We start from the raw sequence: 18,657 nt of genomic DNA on the forward strand, positions 1-18,657 counted from the left end.
TAACAAAGTAGTATATCTTTCTTACCAAAGATGAGACCCTATTGGGGGGTGGGTGGGGTAGATGCCAAGATGGGGCCTCACTCCCCAAAGCCACATCACCCCACAGAGAATGGTTGCTGAAGAACTCTCATAAGTTCAGGCAATGAAGTTCAAGCACAGCCTGTTCCTCTAACCAAAATGTGCTTCCATAGACTCTTTGTGTTCCCTAGCTGCTCTTTCTAGACTCTTTTTCTTACTCCTGTAGGAGAAGCACCCAGCTGGCCCTGAATGCACTAACACTGTATCTTATATCAATATTGCCCTCCATTTCCACCTTAAGAAAAAGTTGCAATTCAAAGAATCATAGAGTTGTAGTAGAGTTGGAAGATACCCCTGAGGGTCATCTAGTCCAACCCTCTGCTATGTAGGAATCCCAACTAAAGCATCAATGACAGTTGGCCATCCAACCTCTGCTTAGAAACATCCAAGGAAGGAGGGTCCACAACCTTCCGATGAAGTCTGTTCCGGTGTCAAACAGCTCTTGCTGTCGGAAAGTTCTCCCTGATATTTAGTCAGAATCTCTTTTCTTCTAACTTGAATCCATTGGTTCGGGTCCTACCCACTGGAGCAGGAGAAAACAAGCTAGCTCCATCTTTATTGTGACAGTCTTTCAGATATTTGAAGGTGGCTTTCATATCTCCTTTCAGACTCCTCTTTTCCAGGCCAAAAATACCCAATTCCCTCAACTATTCCTCGTAAGGCTTGGATTCCAAACCCTTGAGCTTCTTGCTTGCCCTCCTCTGCACACATTCCAGCTTGCCAACACCCTTCTTTAATTGGGGTTCCCAGAGTTGGGCACAGTATTCCAGGTGTGGTCTGACCAATGCAGAGTAGAGAGGTATACCTTGATTGGGACACTATATTTCAATTGATGCAGCCTACAATAGAGTTGGCTTTTTTTTTTACCGCTGCATCACATTGTTGACTCATGTTAAGCTTGTCATCTACTAAGATCCCAAGATCCTTTTCACAGTTACTACTGGCAAGCCAGGTTTTCCCTATCTTATATTTGTGCAGCTGGTTTTTCCTACCTAAGTGCAGAACCTGACATTTGTCCCTATTGAAATTCATTGTGTTGATTTGGGCCCAGTTCTTCCATCTAAGGTCATCTTGAACCCCAGTTTGGTGTCATCTGCAGATCTGAGGAGCATCCCCTCTTGCTTCATCCAAGTTGTTTATAAACACAATGAACATCAACGGGCCCAGGACAGAACTCTGTGGCACTCTACTTGTCACTTTTGTTCTAAAATGATGAGGAACCGTTAGTGAGCAGTATCGGGGTTGGTCAGTCAACCAGCTACAAATCTACCCAGCCCACATTTTACCAGCTTCTTTGCAAGACTATCATGGGCAACTTAGTCTAAAGCCAAAATCAAGATACACTACATCTACAGCATCCCCTGATCCACCAAGCTTGTAACTGAATCAGGAAAAGGAAATGAGATTCATCTGGCATATCTTACTTTTGAGAAACCCATGGTGAGCCTTAGTAATCACAACATCCTCTTCTTATTCACTTGCATATGAATTGCAGAGCATGTGAGATTTATAAAGCCTCTACCAATCTGTCCCTTTCATAAACTAAGGAGTGGTTTGAAAATACATGTACAGACATGATAAGGCTGGGGAAATGCTCAGTCCTCACTAATTTCCCAATTTCTCATCACACAAATGAGTAACTTCTGTGAGTCCCATTTCAATGAACTAATCTGATAAGCTGCAAATATTGCACTGATGTAACACAACAGCAGGCAGCCCTTGTTTTACAGCTTGCATCAGTGTTAAACACGTGGGCTAGCATCACTGAATGGAAAGAGAATGCTTGCCCCTGGTGCAGCCTAGCCATTCTTTACAAGGGGTGGGTCCTTCGTGCTCATTGGAATGATGCAATTTTCATAGGATTGTCATGACAGAGCCATCCTTGCCAAGGACAGTGACAGTGGAAGAGGCGGGAGATTTTCCATTGCAAAAGAAAAATGAACAACTGTCAGAGGAACAAAATCTGTGACTCAGAATTGCCCAATAAGGAGAACGGATGCCAACCTGCAAGGGCACTTTTCCCTTTCGCCGTGGGTGTGAGTAGAAAAAACGCTTGAAATCTCCCTGAAGCAAACATCAAATACTAAGGTCATTTCTATTGACAAGTCCTTTCACATTCTGAAGTGGTAAGACCAAAGTTGTTGTATAAGTAGGCACTTGCAACATGATGAGTCTTGAAACACTGTGGAGGAGCCTGTTTGTAAAACTGAAAATTATGGCATGAATATCTTTTAGCATGATCAAAGCGTGTCCCCAACCAAATCCTTTTTTTCTTTCTGCTCAGAACCTGCTCCGGCAGCAGATTTTGTAGATGGTTCTAGCTCATCTTCCTTCCTTCCTTCTGTTTTGCTTACGTGACATAGGAGGCACACTTTCAGGAAAGTGCTAACAGCTAAGTGAAAGGAAATGCCACAGAATAAGGGCAGGAGGAGGCAGCAGTAGAAAGGAAGGCTGTAAAACAAACTGGAGTGTCATTAGGTAGGATCGGGCTGTAATTCCTTTGAACTTACTTCTGAGTAAACCTGCATGGGGTTGGACTGCAAATCCATTTTAACTGAATAGGATTTGTTTCTAGGTTAGCATTCATAGGAGCAGGATGTAAGCCCCATTGAACTCTATAGTGGGGCTTTTAAAAGCAGCAAGATTGGTTTGACAGAAGTGGATTGGAATCAATGGATCTACATCCTCAAATGGATAAAGTAGATGGATATGCTAGGGAGTAACATTCAGTATTTCTTTTTCTTTTTCTTTTTCTTTCTACTCCAGTCTCCTTTGCTGTCCCCAGAGCTTCTTTCCAAAATAACAACATGCAACTACACACAGGTCCCGCTATCCGCCCACTCCTTATTCACAAATTCACTTATTTGAACACAAGGAATTAAGATAAGATAAGATTTTCTTGTCATTGTGCAATTACAATAAAATTGGATGCTATCCCATAAAACACAAAAACAAGAAACAAAACAAAAAACACATATTCAGCCACACTGAACACCAAACACAGAGCTGCTCTACCTCGTCCCTATAGGCGGATTCATCCCCTCCTGAGATGAGCCCCACCACTGTAGTGTCGTCAGCAAACTTGATGATTTTGTTGCTTGAATAGATGGCTGTGCAGTCATATGTGTAGAGGGTGTAGAGCAGGGGGCTCAATTATGCTCAAAGCAGGAGAGATCGGGCAGATCAGTTTGTGCTTTGTCTCTCTTTTGCTGGTTGGCTGCAACCATTTTAGGAAGAAATAATGGCAGAAGGGGGGAAAGAGTTCATGGATTAGAAATGCCCCATAGGAAATAGTGGAAACCATTAAGCTTGTGAATGTGAATGCTTGCCTAATGAACAACATCCTGGGAATGCATTGTGTTCAGTAAGCAGGACCTGCATGCCTACATTTTTCTTCCCCCTCAAGTGTCTCATCAGGCATACCGTTTCAATAAAAACCCCAAAAGCATACACATCCCTTATGTCCAGCCTAAACAAATACAGAGTCGATGAAGTTGCATTTGCTCTGATTGATCGCTTGGAACCACCCCAACATCCTTCCCCCCAGGATAAAAGCCTATAGTGGTGATGGGAAAGAAATATGACCAAGATATCAATTAAACTGGTGATTGTTCAATGACCTAGTCAGGTTGTAGGGCAGCATTTTCTGGTTTACCTCAGGCAGCAAAATATATAAAATCACATCTCTGTTTGCACAATGATGGGGAGCAAGTTCTCTGCCCTTTAAAAATGTTATAGCCAATTTTGTTAATAGAGTTGTGATGTTAATGTTCATAGGGATGGTGGTAAAGAGTGAATATTCCCCACCTCCTGCCTGGTCAATGTAGTTAAAATTGAATAGCATTCTCTGGATCTTAAAAACTATATATCCATCCTCCCTGCCCTGCCCCCAACAAACCGCTCCATTGGAGTCCTCGTCACAGAGAGAGACACATAAACTAATCTGCTGTTGTCTGATACCTGTAATCCTTTTTTCCCTAGGGGAAGAAAAGTTTATCATTCATTCACAATTCTATTGCTAGATCCCCTTCCCCATCTCCCCCATCAGTGTAACCCTTAGGTGGGTACCAGTATTAAGATGGGTGCCTTCACTGTTGCCAAGTTTGAATTGAGCATTCATTTCAGCTGGCTAACAGCTTCATCGCTAATATTGTGGAATTAGCACTGTACAGTAGTTTAAAATTAGTCTCTCCTCCCAGTTTGGATATTGGATCTGCACAATATTACTGAGTGCTATGTTTTTTGTTTTTTAAAATTACTTTAATAAACAAACCAAGCACAGTGCTAATTTAAAAAACTTTCAGATTTGTTTATTCATTTGTTGTGGTAAGGGTGTGGCGCTTTCCTGTAACGAAACTGAGATAAATCTTTTGATGTTCTTGTTATTGGCATCAGTCTGTCTCAAGAGACAATGGAGTGCACCTCCAGGAATGAAGTCAACTCTCCCTGGAAGCAAGCCTGGGCAGCGTGTATGGAGGTCCTGGGCTGCCCAATGACAAGACTCCCTCTCGGCCTTACTGATGTGGTCCAAAAGAAATCAGATCAATATGCTTGGCACCGGCTGGAAGGAGATGGACAAGGTGCCATCCAAGCGTCTTAGGGATTCCACTCTGGATTTGTGTTGGGTTTACTCCTTAGCTTTTTATTGTCCCAAATATGTGCCATAATGCAGCAGAGGTTTAGGATCAGAGTTTTCTTTCTCCTAGATGGGCTACCTTCCCAGGTTGACGAGCCCCATCTGCCTCTCACATCCCTCTACAATACTTGCAAAAACTGCCTGCTTAGCCATTGGTCCCACTATTGGTCTCATCCGCTCAATCTGCCTGCAGCCTGTCTTCACATGAAGGGGAAGTTCCTAACTCATTGAGAGCTTGAGATCCATTGGCTACTCTCACCTAGTTTAGCCAGCCCAGGGTGTAGCCATTGTTACATGCTGACAGCTTCTAGGAACCACAGGTGATTGCTGAGGGCAGGGTGGAGACCAAAGGTGGAAAAACTACCCTAGAGGGAGCACAATGTGCCCCCTCCTGGGGGTATTACCCCTCCCCTAACACTCCATACATCACTTTGGTGTATCGGCTTGTGATTGCTAGGAGATAATGGTATAATAACCTGCAGTCTGCTTTGCATGTGGTAGTTAAGATGCCCACTGTAGAGTGTGTCAATATTTTCTGTGGGAAGAAAGTATTTAGTTAGGTAAAACACTTTTTTGCATATGTTATAATGTTGTTTGGGACTCTTCATCTCCTAATTTAGAATAACACATGGTTTATTTCTCCTGCTTTCTTTCCTTATTGTTTTTGCCATATTTTTATTACTCCACAATGCCTTGTACCAGTAGTACTTCAGGCAGATGTATGTTGCTCAAAAATGGAAGGGATAAATATTATTATTATTCTTTTTTACCACTTAACACATTTAATTTCTGTGGATTGTCAAGAGCTGGCCCAGTGGCTCATAGAGTATTATGATAGGATAACCCTTTTAAGGTTGTGTTCAGCTGAACAGATCCTGTCTACTTTGAAATAGTGACTGTATGCCAATTTTTAGAAGATAATTAGGAATGGGGAAGCATTGGCAGCGCATCTTGCCACAGGTGCCAAAACGTCTCAGGCAAACCCTGGCCCTGGTGCTGCACTGAGTACTCAGGTGGGCACAACCAATTCTGCCCTGCTCACCCACTCAGGTCTCAGTGATGCAGATCAGATTGGCCTCCTCATCCACAATCTGATCACGGATGAGGGAGATCCAGTTGCCAGAGCTGAGCTGACATTGAAAAGCAGCCACTGCAGGTCTGAGGACTGGCTGATAGGACAACCACAATTCCCCAGGCTGGAGGAGGGACTGGCATATAGCACAGTCACTAACTGGCCTGCCCCACCTCCCACACCATACCTCCCCTTACCCAGAACCACCTCAGTTTGGGCCTTCCCCATCTCTCTTCAACAAAGGATTGTAGTTTCTCCCATATTAGGCAATCACTCATAGCCGAGTAAGATTGTCTTCCATAAGCATGGTTTTAACAGTAGGTTAATAAGTGACTGTGGAGGCCAATTCTGGATCCACACTGTTATGTATTCAGTGGTCTGTGTTTGCCTGAGCTTGAGTCTGGACTAAGGATACTGAGCTCCTGTGTTCTGATTCGATACATGATATCCAATCACAGAACATTACAGGATTTGGGCCTCTGCCATTGTCCCTTAAACTCTGAGTCATGATTCGCAGCTTGGAAGTTTAGATAGCCAATCACGTTGGGAGTGGGAGTGGCCCAGGCCTTCAGAAATGTATATACTGTAAGCAGTTGCTTTGCCCCTGTTGTCCAGTTCTGTTAGTTCAATAAATGTTCTACACTTCACACACATCCTTACAAGAAGCAGCATACAACTCAGGGCCTGAGTTGATCATGGTGAGGGTTTGCCAATCATGCCTTCCTCTTAGCACGTTTCTCCCTTTCATCCTGAGTTCAAGCATCTTCAAAGCCCATGACTAGACAGAAAGACAGATAGAATATATAATGGGCTAGATACCTGCTTTTATTATTACTGTATTATTATTAAAGTAATCTGAGGATAGCAGTTCATCTGGGGGAAAGGCAAATGTCCCCCACCTTCCCTTGATGGGAAGAAGGCTCTAGCTCTAGTGGTTCGCCACCTGTTCTGTGCATCTAGGTAAATTTCCTTGAGGGAAGTTCTTGTAACTGTTCTGCATGTTTCCTCTGGTTGGTGTTTGGTCAGGACAAACACTTAAGAGAGCACGTATTTCATGTGCAAAGCAGTCCAGATTCAGTCCCTGGCATTTGCACTTAGAGAAGCAGAAGGTGAAGAGAAAAACCTCTGCTGCTGCTCTCCATGTTGCCATGTTACCAAGGGGTAGTTCTTGCTTGGGTGAACAAAACAGCCTTTCCCAGGGTAAGAGAACTTTCTGTCCAGAGGTGTTATGTATTAGTGTATGTAGTTTTCCCTCAGGTCCTCAGGTCCTTGTCAGTTGTTTTAGGAGGGAACTTTAGGAGGGAACTTTGAATTATGTTTGATACATTGTTTGAGCCAGCCTCTATAAAAGCAGGCCGGCTCAGCAATGCAGTTCAGTTCTGTTCTGGCTTCCGAATAAAGAGCTGCTTCTTGAAGAACTGCTGTGTTGTCTACCCACTATTTAATAAGAGGGAAATAGAAGGACTGAAGCCAAGTGTGGACCCTCTTCTTTGATATACATGCTGTCCCTACAACCTAGTAACTTCCCCACATCCCTCGATGGCAGAGCATATGCTTCGCATGTCGTGCCTGTTTCTGTAGTAATGACGAGCTGCTCCAAAGGTCATCTGCCTGAGTTGATAGGGAGCTACCACCAGGCTAGATACACTGGGTGCAACCAGATGCAATCTAAGTTTCCCCGTGATTGCACCATGTACTTGGGAACCCCACCCTTGCCTGCTTGCCTCAGCAGTCGGAGATCCCACGACTCCTCCCATATCACTTTTCCGGGCACTACCCAGCCCTTCACAGCTAACAAAGATGGGCAGGAGCCTCCTTCAACACCACTGCCAAGGAACAACTTATTCTTTTATTCATCTACTTTAATTATTTACTTTTATGAAACTGCAAGTTATTACAATAATCCTGCCAATGTCCTTGTCTGTTTACAATTTATTTGTACATATTCAATAAACCATTTCCATTCTTTTATTTAAAAAATTGTTGTATTGATTTCTTATTTTTCTGGTAAATTTCACCATTTCTGCATAATCCATGAGTTTTTGTATCCAATCTTCTTTTGTTGGGACTTCTTCTTTCAATTTTTGGGCAAATAACATTCTTGCCACTGTAGTCACATCCATGAATAAATTTCTATACTCTTTAGGTAGTTCTACCCCTATAGTTCCTAAAAGGATAGCTTCTGTTTTTTGTGGGTTTTTTTTACAAATGTTATTTTAAACATCTTTTTCAATTCATTATATATCATTTCCCAGTAAGCTTTAACCTTACTGCAAGACCACCACATTACATTCCAACAGATCTCTCTCCATTTGTGATATTTGTTCCCCAAACCCTTGTTCTTATATTTCTTAAATACTTCACTCAAATGATGATATTGTATCCATGTTGTTAACTTTCCTGATAAATCATTAAATTCTTTAAATTTAAACTCTCCTCCCTCTTGTTTTAATCAATTTCTATAAGTTGCCCAACTTATCATATTCTTCTTCTTTACTGCTATGGCTTCCAAAGGTGAGAGCCAAAGTGGTGTTTTTGTCTCCAATAAGTTTTTATATTTATCCCATATTCTATACAATTTTTCCTGATTGTATGATTTGTAAATCCTTTGTGTACTTTCACCTTTTCATACCACAGATAGGCGTGCCAACCAAAAATAATAACTTGACCTTCTAAATCTAAGATATGTGAATTCTCCAATGTCATCAACCAACAAAGACAAGATGCTTCATAATATAATCTCATAGCAAGCAGGGAGAAACCTCCTCTCTCTTTTACATCTATTGAAACAATCTGTCTTGCCAATCACCGGAATTGATTGAAACAAATATAACATTCTTGGTAATACATTCTACCTAACACTCTACCTAACAGTGAAAGTTCCGTTCCGTTCCAAATTTGCAAAATTAATATCTTCCCAGTTTTTTAAAGATCTTTATACAGATTTATATTTTTTGCTGTTATCCATACACCTAGATACTTGACCTTCCTTTCAGTCTTTAGTCCTGACACATCTTGTAATTTATTTTTACTCTCATCATTCACATTTTTTACTAAGAGTTTGGTTTTGTCTTTATTAATCTTAAAACCTACTACATTTCCAATTTTTGAATCTCTTGTAATACTTTCTGGATTGACTCTATTGGTTCTTCTACACATATCACCACATCATCTGCAAATGCATTTAATTTATATTGTCTCTGTCCCACTCATACCTTTACTTTCTTGATTTTATCTTATTCTTTGTGCCAATATAGTGGTACCTCGGGTTACAGACGCTTCAGGTTACAGATGCTTCGGGTTACAGACTCCACTAACCCAGAAATAGTACCTCGGGTTAAGAACTTTGCTTCAGGATGAGAACAGAAATTGCGTGGCGGCAGCGAGAGGCCCCATTAGCTAAAGTGGTACCTCAGGTTAAGAACAGTTTCAGGTTAAGAACAGACCTCCAGAACGAATTAAGTTCTTAACCTGAGGTACCACTGTACTTCAAAAACTAATATAAATAACAAGGGTGACAAGGGGCAGCCTTGTCTCGTTTCTTTTGTTATTTTGCAATTCTCAGTCAGGGCATTATTTACTACCATTTTGGCTTACTATTCAGTATATATTGCCCTGACTCTTTTTATAAAAGTGTCTCCACAGCTCATATATTCTAAAACTTTAAACAGACATTGTCAAATGAGGGATTCTCATACATCTAAAAATTCCTTCATCAGCTAAAGTGATCAAAACAACATGCAACAGTTTTGCACCTTTGAACACCCATCCAATAGTAGTGGTTTGTTTACATAATTAGCTGCTGATCATCATAGTCTAATCCTGTGCTGTCAGAACCAATGTATTTTTTATTAATATTCATGAAGATTTAAAAACTCTAATGCGACAAAATTTATATCCGTTAACAACAACAACAAGGGTATCGTACCTAATCACATATTTTATTTGCTTAAATTTAAAACTCTGAGAGTGTGTGTTATGTTTTGGTTTGATGTGCATAAAAAAACCACAAATTGCCAAACTTAGCAAATGCCCCCCAAATCTACATTTGAGCCAATGTTTGGCCCTGTGGGTGCAGGTGCTGGGCTTCAAGCCAGGGTATTGCCCAAGAGACAGAGCATCTATCTCCTTTGCCTCTGAAAGTTAGATATGCCCACAGCAGGAGAGCTTCATGTTGGTTTATTTGCTGTAGTGCCTTAATTAAATATGCATCAAAGTTGTGGCCTTTCACCACAGTGCTATATGTCTAGTCATCATATTGGGGTGTGCAGGCAAATGTGATTCTACTGCACCTTTTTTTGGCACAGAAAATGGCGCATTCTTGGGACTCATACTGAAGCTGTATTAAAACTTCAGTGCATTTATATAAGTTCTGAGGGTTCCGTGGTTGTTTCCCCAAGTTGTGAAAATGTCGTTCTGAATTTCTGGAAAAGCCTGTATGTTTCAGACTGTGAAATCTGTTAATGTGATACCAGGACAATGTCACGTACCTTCCTACAGCTGGTGCTTTTGGCAGTGTTGGTGTCTGAATGTTGTCTTTGATCAAGCAATGTATGCTAAATCAAAATAGCCTAGAACACAGAGCAGTTTAAAAGTAGAATATTAAGGCTGCGAGAGTTTTGCACAACATGTCTTTTTTAAGAATTAGAGGCAAACGCTTTGTTTGAGAGACACCAGTGCATGCATTATCGGAAGACTAGCAATACAATTTCGGTATAGAGTAGGCTATTATGTCTGCACAAGTTTATGTTTGAAGCCTTTATGTGATTATAATGGAATAGATCTCTCAGCTGGGTTCAGGAAACACATAGGCAAAACATGGAAGCTGTTGAAGACTTTATAGCACTGATCAGAAAAGCAATGAAAAGCATTTTTTGGAAAACCAATACAAAAGTGTATTTTGCAATATTTTAAAGCATATGGACAGTTTGTCCGAACATATTATGCTAGAAAACAATGATAATTTGCAATACTGGAAAACCTGGAAACTGAAAATTATTTCTCCAGATCTCCCTGCATCATTTTCTTCTGTTGATTTCACTATATTTTATGATACTGATTTCTCCCATTTTCCTGTATGGAATGGGAAATACCTGTCATTTTAGCACTGGACATAAAGTGTGCTACATGCAAACTTGCATTGAATTGGGAATTCCCAGGTGTGTGCTGCTGTGCAATTCCTGGGTGAACACTTTTTTTAAAAAAAGGTGCATGCACTGCTCAGCAGATTTCTGCATCCATGCATCAGTTCTACAAAATAAGCACATTCAAACCAACAAATTAGAAGGCAGGGACACTATTCAATTATGAAACCTAAATAAGAGTACAGTATAAGGAAAAGAACAACAAAGTTCAACAGAAATACTAAATGCAAAAAAAGATCTCAATGCCTCCAAAACCTAGCTACTACCATCCTAATTGCACAAGGATAGCACCATGATCTCAGCTAACTATGAGTTGGCAGCATAGATGGTTGGTTTCCTGGAACTGTAGAAAATCCTACCTGGATCCCTGGTGGTAATAGCGAAACACAGCTGGAGAGCAGTTCAGCTTTTTTAAAACAAAAGGTTATCTCCCTTGTCTTTTGAGGGAATAACTTCTGACTTTTGCCGACCATTGGAGCACCAGAGTCAGCTGTGCAGGTCACTTCCACCTCTCAGGTAGGCATATTAAGTACCCTTTATGCATCTGAAAAAAATAAGAGAAAGATGTGTGATAGGGTGGCACCAGGAGACCAAGGTCCCGTAACCGGTTGAACCCTACAAATCTATTGCCATCCATCTAGCATGGAGGGGAATATTTCATGGAATCATAGAATTATCGAGCTGGAAGCGACCCCAAGGGTCATCTAGTCCAACCTCCTGCAATGCAAGAGTCACAGCTAAAGCATCCATGACAGATGGTAATCCAACCTCTACTTAAGAACCTCCAAAGAAGGAGAGCCCACAATCTCCTGAGGGAGACCATTCCACTGCCAAACAATGCATACTGTCAGGATGTTCTTTCTGGTGTTTAGCTGGATCTCATTTCTTGTAACTTGAAGCCATTGGTTTGAGTCCTACCCTCCAGAGCTGGAGAAAACAAGCTTCCTCCCTTTTCCATGTGACAGCCTTTGAGATATTTGAAGGTGGTTATCATTTATCCTCTCAGACTCCTCTTGTCCAGGCTAAACATATCCGACTCCCTCAACCATTCCACATAAGGCTTGGTTTCCAGACCATTGATTTTCTTGGTTGCCCTCCTCTGCACACATTCCAGTTTGTCAACGTCTTTCTTAAATTGTGGTTCCCAAAACTGCACAGGGTGCTCCAGGTTTGGTCTGACCAAGACAGAATATAGTGCTACTATTACTTCCCTTGATCTGGACACTATACTTCTATGGATGCAGCCTAACTTTCTCCCTGCTGCATTACATTGTTGGATCATGTTAAGCTTAAACTTAACATGGATCATGTTAAACTAAGACCCCTAAATCACTTTCACATATACTACTGGCAAGCCAGGTCTTTCCCATCTTATTTTTGTGCAGCTAGGTCTTCCTGCCTAGTGCAGAACCTGACATTTGTTCCTATTGAAATTCATTTTGTTAGTTTGGGCCCAGTTCTTCCATCTTAGGTCATCTTGAACCCCAGTTTGGTGTCATTTCCAAATTTGATGAGCATCCCCTCTTGCTTCATCCAAGTTGTTTATAAAGAAGTTGAAGAACAAAAGGCCTGGGCGAGAACACTTTATTCCAGGATGACAAGGAACCACTAATGAGCACTCTTGGGGTTTGATCCATCAACCAGCTACAAATTTAACAGTTACCTCATTCAACCCACATTTTGCCAGCTTACTCACAAGAATATCATGGGGGACTTTGTCAAAAGCCTTACTGAAATCAAGATACATGATCTCCACATTTGGGGCTCATTTGGCTGTAATTTCCAGTAGTGTGGTGGTGGAGTTTGAAAAGCTAAGCTGTCATCCTTCTCTGGCACCAGAGCATTAGGCAGAATCCTTACTTGACAGGGGGCTGCCCGCTCCTTCACTCAAAGGAAGGATCTTCTTGAGGGTCTACAGGTTTTTAGGTCAAGAGACAGTTCATCTGAGGGTCTGATGTCACTGACATGCCCCTGGGTTTTTGAGCAGTGAGAACAGCTCAGACTCTCAGCAGCTATTGATTTCCACCTTTCCACATGTGTAATCAGCATGTAGGCTGGGTCAAGCACTTCTGACAGCCCACAGGCTGTTAGAAACAAGTTCTTGACTTCTTTTGCCCAGCCTTGCAACTGTTAAGCAGTACCTTGCCTTTTCTGAAGTTCTGAATCCCCACTCAGTCCCATTCATTATTTTGTCTATTAGACCTAGAACTTCATCTCTCATCACCACTGTCTGCCTTAGGTCCTCAGACTTGACTCCTGCAACTATTAGTTCAGGCTATGGGATCTGCCGTTTATCTTCTGTGGTGAAGACACATGCGTAAAATTCATTCCACTTCTTCACAATCTTCTTATCCTCCTTTAGCACACCTTTGACTCCTCTGTCATTCAGGGGTCCAACCTGCTCCCTAGATTGTCTCCCGTTACTAATAAATTTAAAGAATATCTTGTAGTTTTTCTTAATGTTTTTAGCAACTTGCTTCCCTAACTCTTTTTTAGCATCCCTTACTGTCTGACATGGAATAACTGATTGGTTCCAAATTGGGAAAGGAGTACGACAAGGCTGTATATTATCTCCCTGCTTATATAACTTATATAAATAATGCGAAAGGCTGGGCTGGATGAATTCCAAGCTGGAATTAAGATTGCCAGAAGAAATAACAACCTCAGATATGCTGATGACACAACCTTGATGGCAGAAAGTGAGGAGGACTTAAAGAACCTTTTAATGAAGGTGAAAGAGGAGAGTACAAAATATGGTCTGAAGCTCAACATAAAAAAAAAACTAAGATCAGGCCACTGGTCCCATCACCTCCTGGCAAATAGAAGGGGAAGAAATGGAGGCAGTGAGAGATTTTACTTTCTTGGGTTCCATGATCACTGCAGATAGTGACAGCAGTCACGAAATTAAAAGACACCTGCTTCTTGGGAGAAAAGCAATGACAAACCCAGACAGCATCTTAAAAAGCAGAGGTATCACCTTGCCAACAAAGGACCGTATAGTTAAAGCTATGGTTTTCCCAGTAGTGATGTATGGAAGTGAGAGCAATAAAGAAGGCTGATCGCTGAAGAATTGATGCTTTTGAATTATGGTGCTGGAGGAGACTCTTGAGAGTCCCATGGACTGCAAGAAGATCAAAGAGTCTGACCAAATGCGGGAGGCAGTGGAAGACAGGAGTGCCTGGCATGCTCTGGTCCATGGGGTCACGAAGAGTCAGACACGACTAAACGACTAAACAACAACAACAACAAAAAACCAACAACAACTGTCTGCTTGCACTTTTCTTTCTTTGCCAAAGTCTGTGTTCCTTTTTGTTCTCTTCCTTTGGACAAGTCTTTGGTGTGAGTTTTTTTTTGTTTTTTGTTTTTAATGAAGTCTTCTTGCCTCTAACTGCTTCTTTGAGTCTGTTCGTGAGCCTCTTTGGCTAGCTACACTGGCATTCTCTTGACCCTAATGATAACTTTCCTGATCTATAAGATTGCTATGAGTTTGTGGGTGCCAGGTGTCTCTAACCCCTGGATCCAGCAAGGGTTATAACATAAGCCAGGCTAGCTTCCTCATGAAGTGATCACTTGGAGCATTAAGAGAACAAAGGAAAGGGAGCTATGTGCTAGACAACAAACGGGCAGGATCCCTCCTTAAACTTTTAGATAATTAGAAAGACAATGTTGGAGTTTAGAGCAGAGTTTGCTGTGAGGTGGCCTAGAGGAGAAAGCTGAAGGCTGGAAAGGCAAAGAGCAAGCTGGGGTCAATTTCTGCTTGAATCCAAGGCTGTGGCTATAGGAAAAACAAAACCTTGGGGGGGGGGTGTTAATGCCTACATCAAGTTGTATATATGTATAAATAAACTATATATCATATCATAAAGAAACCACAGTCTCTGCTGTGCCTCATTCCCAAAAGGGAACATGAACCGTGGAACCCAAGGAATATTCCATCGCTCAGAGTTTGGGGTGGCGTGTGACAGTATACACTCCAGCTGAGTTTCTAAAACTGCATTTTTTAAACCAATTCCCAAGCGTTTTGGAGTGATTTGACCCTCTTGACTTTGCCTCTCAACTTCCTTTCTACCAATCTCCCCATTACGAGGAAGTTGGTGGTGAAAAGCACAGAGTCCCTTCACAACAGACAGGTGATGTGCATGATGTAAGAAGAAAAAAACATCACTGAGCAGCTGAGATATTTGGTGTGTTCAGAGTACTTCAGAAATCACAGAACCTGATAAGAGCATCAGTAGCTCTGGTCTCCTGGTATTCAACTAGATTTTACTCAATAGTAGACCCATTGAAATAAATTAATCTAATTTACTCATGTATGCAAATTTAAAGGGGTGTGTGGAGTGATAGGGAAATGGTAGTACCTCTGGTGGGGGCACATTGTGCACCTTCAGGGGTAGTTTTTCCACCTTTGGACCCCACTCTGCACTCAGTGCTCACCTGTGGCTCCTAAAAGCAGGGTCGTAGTGTTGTCCACCAGCGCCTCAGGTGGGCATGGAGTGCAGAGGGTGCTCTTCATCTTCTGCAGTCCTTAGTCCTCGCTGCTGCGAGGCAGGCACTCATATGCCAGGCAGGAGAGGGCCGTGTTGGGTGCTCTTCACCCTCCGCTCACCCAGCCTCCATCGCCAACGGATGGGGACTCGTACACTGACTCTCTTAGTGCTACATTGAATTTTTCCCATTTCGTTTTTAAGATGTGGTTACTCCAGAATATAGTACTGCTTGGAAGAATGGGTCTGATGTCTCATTAGTGCTCTGGACAGGGCTAAAACCCTGTGTCTGCTGCATTTCTGAAATGAGTGACATGTCAGTGGGAAAGAAAGTACAACACACCCATTTCAAAAATAATTTGAATTGGGCTCCTGCCCGGGGCGGTGATACCATCAGGTGCTCCAACCCAGTTTACCTAACAATTGCTTCATGCAAAAGGTAATCAGATGCTTCCTTATTCTTTGAACTCTATACCCTTGGATAATTTAACAAAATTGCTTGTGCACAACCCATACTTCTGTTTGGCTAATCGTATTTACAGCAGAGGTGGCTACGCTTTTTCTACACTCATCAAAAATAGTGTAGCGCACTAATTCCTTAGTACAGTGGTACCTCGGTTTTCGAACGTCTCCATTGACAAACATTTCAGTTTTTGAACGCTGTAAACCAGGAAGTAAATGCTTTGGTTTTCGAACATGCCTTGGAAGTCAAACATGCCATGTGGCTTCCATACTGAGTTTTCTGTATTGAGGCTTCTGTATTGAGTTTTCAGTTTTAGAACTCAAATGGTCTTCCAGAACAGATTATTTTCGAAAACCAAGGTACCACTGTATGTCCGAATTGATTCCTTACTTTCAGAGCTGTGACAGTTTTCCTGAAAGTAGCCGAACCCAGGCCATGCAGCAGGTGTAGGGAACCTACACCTTCAAATGGTGTCCCTTTAAATGGTGCTGAACTACAGCCCGGGATGATGGGAGCTGTAGTTCAGCCACATCTAGAGGGACAGAGGTTCCCCACACCTGCCATGGTGATATTTGACCTTGAAAACTGCCTTCAGTGTCACTTGTTTCCCTGTATGCATTAGCATTAGTGCTTGCTTTGAACTTGCCAACACCTACCACAATTAAAATAGGATTTTGTGGCAGGCATACTACTAATGGATGTTTACTCTTTACACTCCTAATTCTGGAAATATACATCCAATTTTGAAAGCAGTAACATATGCACATTTAACTTGTGTGCATTCAGCTTTATGTGCTTGGCAAAATAAATAAATGAATAAAAAGGGAGCAGGCGTCCACCCACCACTGAACCCAACGTGTTTTGAGACTTTGGCTTTAGGTATGTTCCCTGAAACATAACCACCATGTACTGTAAATTGCAGGCTGTACTGTAAATTCCATAAGTCAGGTTACAGGATTTGACTTCATGAAGAAATAATCATTAAGTGTGGAATAGCTATGTGGGATGGCTAGCCCTGCCCTCAGGCGCACAACATGTGCGCCACTCCGGGTGCTGGAGCAGCTAGCTCTGCCTCTGGATGTGCTGGAACTGGGTTCTGGCTGGGAAAAAGCCCTGCATTTGGCCCTTCTCCAGGAGCTTTCCTATTATTTGTTGAGCATGAGATTTGATGGCAAAAGAAATCTTTTATATACTGAAGATTGGAAATAGTTGGATCCCTTGCATGGTCAGAGAAGCTGAAACATAGTGGAAGCATCTATGAGCCAGTAATGACTAGCATTCCTTCACCTCCTGAAAATCTTTGAGTTACTCATGCAAGTACAAAAAAATGTGTAAAACACGTTTTTGCATAAAAGTCAGGAGTCTGCGGTACCTTTGCTAGTAGCAAATGTCAAGGAACTAACTTTTCATAGTATGGATGAAGATGATTGTGACAGCTACAGCAATGGTGATATTAGACCGGAACATTGCTTTTCTCCTAGGAAAAAAAGGTGCCAGTACTGTGTACCCTTGTGTACCCCCAGAAAAAAACCTAAATAGTTTGTTAAGAAGTGTAGTCTATAAAACCATTCTTCTCACTGTCTGTCCAAATCAGAGAGACAGTGGCACAAAGCATCTTTTGGATTGTCACCCATGAAAGCAAGTGACAGCTGCAAGGAACACCCACCACCTTTTCAACTGCGCCATCCAGCCTGGCCACCCCGTTGCGACGCCCCTGCGCACCTAGGGCTGCATCCAGCGCGCCTGGGGCGGCCTCTGCCGCACCTCTCAGTGGGCGCAGCGGCGCCCCTGGTGGCCTGGCGCCCCGCGCCACCGGACCCGGCCCTAGAGACGGCCCTGACCCTCATCATCTAGGCCAGTGGTGGGGAATCTCCTGACTGTGAGCCTAATTATGCCTGTCAGACCTCCCCATTTGGCCAGCAAGCAGTGATATGCGGTCAGTGGACTAGGGGGACTAGGCTAGTCCCCCATTGTTTCCCTGGCACCTCCTTCCCAAAGCCCGGGAAGCTTCTGCCCAGCTTAGGGAGGGAAGTGCAATGCTCATGCGTGTGACATCATGCGTGCGTTGGCCTCCCACCAATTGCCCTCGCAAGCTGATGCCTCTGGCCCTAACTGTTCCCCTATGAAAAAAAATCATGGTATGCCACTGCCAGCTAGGCCATTTCAGCCACACCAAACCCATCTGCCCCACACCTGATGTCAGGTGCGGGATAAGTAAGGGCATGGCGTTGCCAAAATGGTGGTGACAGGCCATTTGTAAGCACTGATGCTCAGCTGATTACTGGGGCTTCCATACAGAGTGCTGTACAAGCCCTGATGATGAGCTGATTGTTGGGGCTTGCAAAACACTATGTGTTGTCATGGAACAGAAAGATCAGTGGTCCCAGCTGTATGTGAAACCTGGCCCATAAGAGAGCATGCAGTTCCATCTGCATAATCTCTGGCTAATGTAGCAATCAGTGTTTTTTCTACCCTGTTCTCACTGTGGCTAATCATGTGCCTTTGGGAAGCCCACAAGTAACACATGAGCCCAGCAGCACTCTCCCAACAATCCAAGCAGTATATAGCCATTATGACAAGTAGCCATTGATTGTGTTGCACACTACCCCAGTCTCTGCGCAGTGCAAAATACCAGGGGCTCCAGCCACTTTTGTGAGGTTCAGTTTCCTTGGAATAAGGAACAGCAGAGACTTGGTGTGATACATGGTTTATTTACATGTATGTACGACCTGAGCAAATGATGGAGAGGCTCACAGCATTAAGAGCCGCATAAGGTCTTG

This window comes from Zootoca vivipara, chromosome 1 (genome assembly GCF_963506605.1).
Source record: "Zootoca vivipara chromosome 1, rZooViv1.1, whole genome shotgun sequence".
Taxonomy (NCBI): domain Eukaryota; kingdom Metazoa; phylum Chordata; class Lepidosauria; order Squamata; family Lacertidae; genus Zootoca; species Zootoca vivipara.